Raw genomic sequence first — 9,786 nt, forward strand, 5'->3', positions numbered from 1 at the left:
ATTGCCAGCCAGGACCCAGCCCCTCTGTGTGTCTCTCTGTGCCCCCCAGGCCTCCCACATGCAGGCCTGCAAGCTTGTGGGGTTCCATGTTGGGGGACGGACATTGGGGGCTGACTCAGCACCTCACTTTCTTATGTCCATGTGAACAGAAAGGGCCAAGTGAGGTTTGGAGTCGCCTACCCTCCTATCTCTCCCAAGCTGGCCTCCTTGGTGGGCTCCTCCCTGACTCTGCAGGCCTGAGAGGCTCCCCAAAAAGGGCAGACCTTTTTCCAGATGGCTAACAGGGGTCAGTACGGGCCATCTACTTCTCTGGCCAGGGTGCACCCCAACACAGGGCACAGAGCCAACTAATAGAGTGGAACGGAGGGGAATTTGACAGAGCTCTCATCCTGGAGCCCTCATGCTGGCCCCCGACCCACCTGCAGTGCTGGACACGGTGGGATGAGAGCCAGGAGGTAACGGATCCCAGGCCCCTCCTCGAGTCTCAGGAGCCTGGGCCACTCATTCACTGTGGGGCTAAACATGATTCTAGAAACCTACCCTGTCTCCAGGACTCGCCCTGCCCCCGTGGCTGTCAGACTGTCCTGAGAAACCTCTACACATTTTACCGCCTTCATCACAGCAGATAACATTTCCTGAGCCCCCTTTTTGCTGGGGCCTGGTTCCAGCCTCATTAGCAAGATCGCATGCCCCTCGTCCATACAGAGCTCTTGTCTGAGGCCAGGGCCCTTTAGGAGTGTCTCTTTACTCAGCATGGCCACCTGGCCAGCTGGCACAGACGTCACAAGTGTTGACAGATGGGCAGACTGAGGCAGAGAGAGAGGATGTGAGGCACTGGGGCTCCAACAGGATGGAAGGAGTGGGCTCCGGGCCTGCACGCTGCTGCAGGGCCCAGGCCCAGCAACACCTCCGGTGGGAGCCACTGCCAACCCTTCACCAGGGGCAGGCGAGGCCCAGAGCAGCAGGAGAGAGCCGGGCTGCTGGGAGGGGCCCGGCCCACATGTGGAAGGAAGGCTGTCCTCAACCCCCCGCTCTCTGACACTCGCTGTTCCCCAGAATACAACTCGCAGACACCCTAGAGCCACGGGGCTATCAGTCACTCACACTTCAGTGTGAGTCAGCTCCAGCGGGCAGCTTTTCTCCACTCTGCGCTGCGTCGGCCAAGGGAACGAAAAGTTCGTAAACTCGCCGCCCGGGGCCTTCAGAAGCCGAGTCTGGTGGCTCCTGTAATAGGGACCTGCGGCGGTCCGCGAACCCGTGGGGTCTGAGGAAGCGGGGGCGCAGAGGAACGAGGGTGACGCGGAGCAGACGCGACGCCCCGGGCCCCGCTCCTAGGCCTCCAGAGCGCACCCTGCGCACCCCGAACTCGGGCGCTTCCTCGGGGAGCGTGGCGCCGGCCGCCGGGCCTGGCGCGCGCTGGAACTGACCGGCCCCCGCCCGCTCTCTGGCGAGAACCCCGGTCCCGGAGTCTCCAGCCAGCACGGGAGACGCGATCGCGCCCCGCCCGCCTGCGCCCCGCCGCCGTGCCTTACCTGCCGAGGCTCTGCTCCCAGCCCGCGCGCCCTGCGTGCCTGCGGCGGCTCCCGGCTAGGCCGCCAGGAGCTCCCGCCCGCCGGGCAGGTAGCCACGAGCCGGGTCCGGCCAGGAACTCTGCCCGCCCCTTCTGTCTGGCCCCGCCCCGGCGCCCCGCCCCGGCGCCCCGCCCCGCCCGCTCAGGCTCCTCGTCCGGTCCCTGTCCTCTCGGCCCCGCCCCTTCTGTCTGGCCCCGCCCCGGCTCGTGCCCGCCCCTTCGACATGGCCCCGCCCATGACTCGTGCCCCTTTGATCTGGCCCCGCCCCGTCCCTGTCCTCCAGGCCCCGCCCCTCTACCTGGTCCTACCCTCACCCAGCGCCACCTCCCCAGACTCCGGGCAGGTCTACGGCCCGCCTTCACTCCCCTCCCCGCGATCTCGGCCCCGCCTCCGCTGGCTCTCCGGGCCCACCCCACCGACTCCTTTTGCCGTCTGGAGGTCTCCGCGCGCAGCTAGCGGGTCTCGGGGTTCAAGGTTGGGTGCAGGGTTGGGTGCAGGGTTTGAGTCACGACCTCAGAGCCCGGGAAACCCCCATCTTTCCCCACTTCTGTTCCCGAGGCGAGAAGGCTGCGGGGTTGGCTGCGGGTGTGGACGCCATCCCCACACCTCACACAACAGATGCGCAGTAAATGCATGTGTGTGTCCTGCCCAGGGGCCCCTCATGGCTCCACTGGGGACGGCGCTGCCCCCTCCCCCGAACCCAATGATCCTGATCCTGCAGGAGGAGGGGCAGGGCCCCGTCATGATCCCCTACCCCCAGCCCCCTCACCCACCGGGGCAGAAAAGGGCTTGCTGGGAACCAAACCTCTGGAATCTTGCCCTTGTTCCAGAAGAGTCTCGAAGGGCACTTTTCAGCCACTTCCAAGCCGGGACACAGATCTTGTAGCGGGTCTGGACTCCCAGGATCCAGGGGTCTTGTTCCAGGACTGGGAGGCCCAGAAAACAGTAAATGCGCTTCGTGTTTTACCTCCTGGGAGGCTCCCAAGCAAGGCCCTTCCCCACAACCACGAGACACAAACCCAGTTTTAGACCAAGCTTACCCTGTTTAAGGGGAGAGGGCCTAGGCGAAAGGGGGCTTGTCAGATCTTGTAGGGAAAGGGGCTTTCTGGGAGGAGATGACTTCCTGAGAGGAGCCCCAAGGGGCAGTATAGGGGGTAGAGAGAGAGTGAATGTGTTCTTGGGAGAGGGAGCAAGGCCAGCAGGCTTAGGGGGGCTAGAGCCTTCCCAGGCAGGGCAGGGGTGCATGGCTCAGACACGATGAGGTGGAGTGGGTGGGGTCCCTGGTCCCAGAGCTTAGGAAATTGTGGGCAGGGGAAGGACAGGGCCTGGCTATGGGCTAAAGGGACTGGAGCGGAGAACAGAAGGCCAGCCCGCAGAGGCTGAACCCTGTCCACAGGGGAGGCCCGGGCCTGCCCCTCTGTGCTGCGCTGGGCACCAAGGGCCAGTGTCCAGCAAGGCAGCCATGGCAGGGACTGGGCCAGATACTCCGAACCAGGCAGGGCGGGGGACAGCCAGGCACTGGATGTGGTCATGCTGAGGCCGAGGTCCCTCGGAGCCTGGAGGAGGCATACCCAGGCTGTGGGGGTGCGCAGAGCTGGCAGCTGGACAGAACGTGGGCCCTGTCAGTGTCCACTTGTCCCAGAGCAGCGAACGGGTCCCGGGCCCCAGGAAGACCGACCTTGGCTGCAGAGCACGCTCAGAGTCAGAGGAGATAACTGAGTGGGGGGAAGTGGGAAAGGCCAGAACCAAGGGGCTGTGCCCACTGGGGAAAGACCAGGACCGAGGGGGGCACTGGAGAAGGACATACCCCCAAGAGGAGCAGCTGGAGGCAGGGGGAGTGTCCAGTCAGCAGGGCCTCAGTTTCTTCTGTGAGACCAGGAGGGGCCTGTCTACTGGAGAGGTGGCCAGGGAGTTCTGGTGGAAGATGGGGGCAAGCAGAGCTTCCCACACCCTAGCCCTTCAGGCCCCAGGGTTGACAGACACTCGCTCAGCCTGGCCCACCCTCAGGGCTGGACTTGGGCCCCAAAGACCCTGCTTGCCTGTCCGTCCCGGCCCACAGAGGCTGCCATGGAAGTGGCCGGGCTCACCGCTAGCACCCTACGTGGTCCCTCACTCCTGGAACAGGGCTTTCGGTGGAAGAGGCCGGGGAGTCCCTGACAGAGTGCTCACTGCTTCGAGGCTGGACGCACGTGCTCCCTGGTGCCTGGTCCAGCAGACCCTGGGCGGGGAACCCTGGGTACCCGAGATGCTGCTGGGAATTCCACAGCCTGTGGCCCATGGGAGGGAAGAGGGACACACGAGCAGACTCCACCGTGCCGCTGTGTCTCGGGGCGGTTGGCTGGGGAGGCGAACAGAGGCTGGGACAGTGGAGCAAAGCCGGATGTCAGTGCCTCCAGCCAGAGCCCGGTCACAGCGCAGGGCAGGTGGGGGCTGGCTTCAGATGCCAAGCTCCAGGGAGACAGGGCAGACCAGGACGAAGAGGCCTCACTGTCAGTGTCACTGCAGACAGTGTGGACGGACCACGTGCCCCAGAGGGTTAGCACCCAACGATGCAAGTCCACTTCAAATGGGAATGCGAGCCCAGCTGCCTCTTGGAGAGAACCCGACAAGTCACATTGCCTGGTTCTTGCCCACCTCCCCAGCCCAGCCCCAGCCCCCGTGTGGGGAGGACACCCTGGTTAGGATGCGGGGGCAGCTCGGTGCGGTCTGTCAAGTCAGGAACTGCAGACTACGGGGGGCAGAGGCAAGGAGAGCTAGGCACCCAGGGGTTCCCACTGGAGCTGGCAGGTCTGGTGTGGGTGAGGAGGAGGGTCTCATCTCTGGGGGAGGGCGTGCAGGCAGGTGAGCAGAGGTGAGGCAAGGACCCCTGGCTGAGGTGTGGAGGGTCTCTGCAGAGCAAGTCCAGCCTAAAGGCACACAGGTGACCCTTGAACCAGATTCTCGGGACAATGGCCCAAGAGTTGGACCTGCCGCCTGCCACGCCCACCACTAGGGTACTGAGTTGCTGGGCAGTGCCAGAGCCCAGCACATTCAGAGGTGGCTGGGGGTGGGGAGATAGGACCCTGCTAAGACCCTGATGGGAAGGGCACAGACTGTTGCCAGTCTAGGGCTCATCGCCTTCCCAGAAGCCCTGGGTTGTACATAGCACCTGGTGAGCCCCGAGCAGGCCCAGAGTCACCACTGGCCTCTGTGCCGACTGCACACCCAGGCTCACGGCCCATGGCCCACCCACCGGCTCTCCCTGGTGCCTCTAAATATCACAGGCTTAACAGATCCGTAAGCACCTCATTTCCCAGCTTCTCCTTCTCAGTGACCGCTGAGCCATGCTGGCCAGCCGTCTGTCTGGCAGTCCTGACAGCTCTATCTGCAAAGTGCACCCCGAATCCTGCACCTTGCCCTCCCCTCATCTTCCCGGCCCCTGCCTGGCAGTGTCTGCGGTCACACCAGCAGCGTGTAACCCCATGTCCGCTCATGCCACCTCTCCGTGCTGGACCCTGAGCCCTCCCCAGGGGCACATGCCCATACCGTTCCGCCCTTCCCTCACTGTTTCCCACTCGAAGCACGGCCCGTCTCAGGGCCTCTGGGCTTCCTGCTACCTACTCCTGGATTGCTGCGATCCCAGACTCCTGTGTTTCCCTATCATGCCCTTAGACACCCCTCACTTGTGTAAGGCTGTCCTCTGCCCTCCTGCCCCTTCCCCACACCCCGCTTTGTACCCACGCATCTTTGTACTTGCTGTGGCTGCGTCCCCAGGGCACTGGTGCCTTCCGGGCACGGAATAGATGCTCGCTAAGAGGCTGGTGAAAGAACAGACCAAGGTCTCAAGGGGCAGCCCCAAGGAAACGGCAGGTTTAGGCAGAGCTGCCCAGCTGGCCCCCGTGTCCAGAGGCCCCTGGAAGCTTCAGCCTTCTGGCCCATCCCAGCCCCAGGGCCGACACTCAAGGTGTTCCCAGCCGCTCCTCTCCAGGCTGGCTGTGGGGGGGGAGGCTCTGAACCCCTTGGCAGGCCGCTCCGGGCCAGGGTCAGGGCCAGGGCCAGGGCTGCGTCTATGCCACTGGACCTCTGTTGGCTCCCTCTGAACCCCAGCCCCAGCCCCAGTGCTCTGTGGCACTGCCCTGCCCTGTGCAGGAGGTGGGGGTCCTGTGCCTTTGTTGGAACCAAGGGGGAGCGGCAGAGTGGACGCCAGGACCAGAGAGGGGGGCAGTGGCGGGTGGCTCCCAGGATGGCGGAGAGCCGGGCTAGAGATGAGGCGACTCCTCCGGACTCCGAGCGAGAGTTCCTGAGCTGGTCTCCCCTCTGTGCCCCCTGCCCCACCCTGCATCACTCCTGAGACTCAGCTCAGGCTCCCCGCCCCAGGAGGCCTCTGGGTCCCCCACACTGCTGCCTGCCCGGGTGCCCATCCACCACACTGCACAGAACTCCTGTACTCTCTCACAATCCCCCTAGACTGGGCCCTCTCGGTCAGTGCTGGGCTCCAGCACAGGATCCTGCTCGGGGGCTGCCCTCGGTGGGTGGGGGCCAAGCTGTGGGCTTCCAGCCGGGTGGCCCACTGTGAGCCCTGAGAGGGCAGGGCCTGCATCCCCTTGCCCACCACCCTGCCCTCCTGCCCAGTGCAGGCCTGGCCTGAGAGCGTGGGTCAGCGTCCGCTGCCCGTTGGTCAGAGGGGTCCTGAGCTGGGCCTGATGACCTGGGAGGGGTCTTCCGGGCAGGGGCACAGTCTGCACACAGCCTGGGGCAGGAGGAAAGTGAGTCATGGGCTGTGACGCCAGCTCGAAGGCCGGCCAGTGCTCCTCATCCTGCTGCCTGCTGGGCTGAACCTTGACGAAGGTCCCCATCAGTACCCCCTGCCCGGATCAGCGGCAGCCTCCGCTCTCGGAGGGGTCTGTTTGGGTAAATTTTCTCCCCAACGGGGTCAGGCAGTCCCATTAGCAAGATCTATTTCAGAACACCAGCACCCACCCCCCACACTGTGGGTGGAGGAGGCCGGCCCACGCACACGGGTGTTTCTATTTTTACATCCAAACACGCCTGCCCGCAGCCCCCGGTGCCTGATTTGGAACTTGAAAGCGACCTGTTCTATTCTGAGTCTGCTTCCGCCCTGGAGGTGGGGAGGAGGCGGGTGTTTGTACACAGAACCTTTCTCTGCCCGGCTTCTTCCCAAAGCCTCGGGTCCTGGCAGCCCTTGCCCGGGCCCTACCCCCACCCCCGGGCCACGTGACCTCCAGGAAGGCGCTGGGGTCGGGAAGGGGAAGCCCGCGTGAGGTTTGGGAAGGGGAAGCTGTGGCCCTCAGTATGCGAAGGCCTCACGTCACCCCCACCCCACCCCTGGGGCCCCCTGTGACCAGCCCAAGGAGGGGGCTAGCTGGCCCTTCCCCGGCCAGCAGTGGACACTGGGCTGATGGGCTGAGATGAGAGGCAGTGAGGTGGCTGCTGTGGATGTGAAGACCCCTGGACCAGAGGTGGGAGGAGGGAGGGGAAGCTTGGGCGGATCCCAGGAGGGGGCACCCCTGGGAGGACTCGGCCCTCCTAGGCCTGTCCCTGCAGGTGAGACCAGGTTCCCTGGGCAGGAGCCAGGGAGGGATTTGCCTGCCAGGTTCCCAGAACCTGCACCTGGCTGGGCCTCTCTCTTGGTTCGGGGGGGATGTCCCTAGACCTGCAGGCCCCTGCCCAGCCCAGCACCCCAGGGTACCACTCTCTCCCCACTTCCACTTGTCCATCCTCGGGAGTGGACTTTAGCTTCGACTGCCACTCCTGCGGGTCCCCCAAGCTACATTAGGCCACTTGAAGCCCCCCAGGTGCTGCCTCTGGGTCACTTCCCTATTAAATGTGCCTCCGTCTGGCTCATCAGCCCATTTTGTGAAATGCATGCTGACACCACGATGCCCTCCTGTGCTCCTGTCCCCCCCCTCCCCTGGGCTGAGCGGAAGCCTTGGGGCAGGAACCCGGACCAGCACCACGGCCGTAGCTGAGGATGGCTCTGTCCAGCCTGCTTCTGAGCCCTACCTGCAGCACCCCGCCTCTGACCGCTGACCTTGGGATGAACAGGGTCCACCCACAGCAAGCTTTTGAGCAGTGCCCAGCCAGGCTGGCCTGGGGTCGGGGGAGGAGGTGCAGCCCAAGGGGGTCCGTGAGGTCTCTGCCTCACCGGGAAGCTGGGATCGGCCTGTGAGGCGGGGCTGCACCGGGCCCAGCTTGGGGGGCACATCCTTGACCTTTCGCTCTTGCCAAGCAATCTGGCTGCAGAGCCTGTGTGCTGCTCCCATGGAGTCACTCAGAAACACATGGCTTGCCTTTTTTTTTTTTTTTTTCTGTTTCAAAAAATTAAGGGCAAAGTTGTGCCTGCTTATCTCAGCTCACTTGTCAACAGTGCTGGAATACCTGGCTAATCATTGGAGAAAGAGACCCTACTGCACGTCTTATGCCAGCATAAGTTTCAGTGAGACTACAGGCTTGAAACACAAAGGAAAAAAAAAAACCAAAACGTATTAAAATGAAAATGTCGATGGTTATATACTATGGAGATGGTACAGCATGAAAGGTGAAATAATCAGCTTTTGAGCACATAAAGGCAAGAACCAGTAGATATAGTGACGTACCCCAGAAGGCGACTTTCAAAAACACCATAAACAAAATTGAACGGAAAACCACAAACTGGGAAGGAATCGGGGGAAAACGCATGCACTAACAAGGGGGGTATTTACAAGTTTCTACCGTTAGTTGAAAACGGGCACAAGTAGCAATTCATACAAAAAGAACTATATGTGACCAATAAGAACACGTTTAAACATGTTCTGCTTCACTAGAGGTGCTGGAGAAGACTCTTGAGAGTCCTCTTGGACTGCAAGGAGACCCAACCAGTCCATCCTAAAGGAAATCAGTCCTGAATATTCACTGGAACCATTGATGCTGAAGCTGAAGCTCCAATACTTTGGCCACCTGATGTGACGAACGGACTCCTTGGAAAAGACCCTGATGCTGGGGAAGGTTGAAGGCAGGAGAAGGGGACGACAGAGGAGGAGATGGTTGGACGGCATCACTGACTCAATGGACATGAGTTTGAGCAAGCTCCGGGAGAATGCGACGGATAGGGAAGCCTGGTGTGCTGCAGTCCATGGGGTCGCAAAGGGTCGGACATGACTGAGTGACTGAACAGCAACTTCACTAGTAATTAAATGAATACAAATGGGAAACGATACCATTTTTTGCTTTTTGAAGATAAAACTCTTTCATGGCACTTCCATGTCCAACAGCAAGTAAAAGCAGCATTTTTTCCCTACACATTCATGTATTTGATTCTCTGGTGGCTCAGTGGTAAACAATCTGTCTGCCAATGCAGGAGACACAGGTTCGATCCCTGGGTCAGGAAAATCCCCCGGAGAAGGAAATGGCAAGCCACTCCAGTATTCTTGCCTGGGAAATTCCAAGGACAGAGGAGCCTGGTGGGCTACAGTCCATGGGATCGCAAAAGAGTTGGACGCGACTTAGCGTCTAAACAACAACAACAAAAAATAATTTGTGTTCAGTCTTTCCAGGGGTGCACAAAAATGAGTCCACACTGAGCACAAATTCACATCCTGCTGATTTACAAGATAAAATCAGCATGTGACTCATTTATGTGGGGTTGTTCTTGCTGTTTGAGGCCACCTGGCTTATAGGGTTTCATTCCCCACCAGGAGATGGAACCTGGGCCCCTGAGCAATGGAAGCATGGAACACTAACCTCTGGATCACCAGGGAATTCCCTAGGGTGTGTGTTTTAAATTTTGGTTCTATTCGTTATCAGATTTATACTGACATGCATGTAATGTAGTTAGCTTGACAAACCTTCCTACAAAACATAGCAGTCCATCTCCCTTCGTTTTCCATCACAACTTTTAATTCACTTTTTGGGTTTCACCTCTGTATCCCCAACCCAGCACTTGCATCAGGACTTCCTGACCTCCAGTATCATTTTGTTCAGATTGACGGTCGTGGCTGACATCATGATGACACTGCATGAACAGTGCTCTTGTCTGAGCCACACAACATATAACTTTTCCTTTCTTGCTCAACTTCTCCTTTCCCCCGGAGCTAACGTCGTTTTTTTTTGGTTTTTGTTTTTGCTTAATTCTCAATACCAATTCAACTCCCAATTCAACCCCATGTCCATGTCTCCCCCAAGACATCTGTGTATCAGGTAGATTGAGTGACAGTATCTATCGCCTTGACACAGACTC

The 9,786-nt window shown here is 60.5% G+C and overlaps 1 protein-coding gene across 1 annotated transcript in view; it reads right to left on the minus strand.

The window, feature by feature from the left end:
- Positions 1–1,610, minus strand: part of SH3BP2 (SH3 domain binding protein 2) — a 35,004-nt gene extending 33,394 nt beyond the window's left edge. Inside the window, exon 1 of the mRNA XM_068975186.1 lies at positions 1,533–1,610. The gene's annotated coding sequence lies outside the window, so the exon portion shown is untranslated. The remainder of the gene's footprint in view (positions 1–1,532) is intronic.
- Positions 1,611–9,786: the final 8,176 nt, after the last annotated feature.

The sequence above is a fragment of the Capricornis sumatraensis genome, chromosome 7, assembly GCF_032405125.1.
Source record: "Capricornis sumatraensis isolate serow.1 chromosome 7, serow.2, whole genome shotgun sequence".
NCBI classification, from domain to species: Eukaryota; Metazoa; Chordata; class Mammalia; order Artiodactyla; family Bovidae; genus Capricornis; species Capricornis sumatraensis.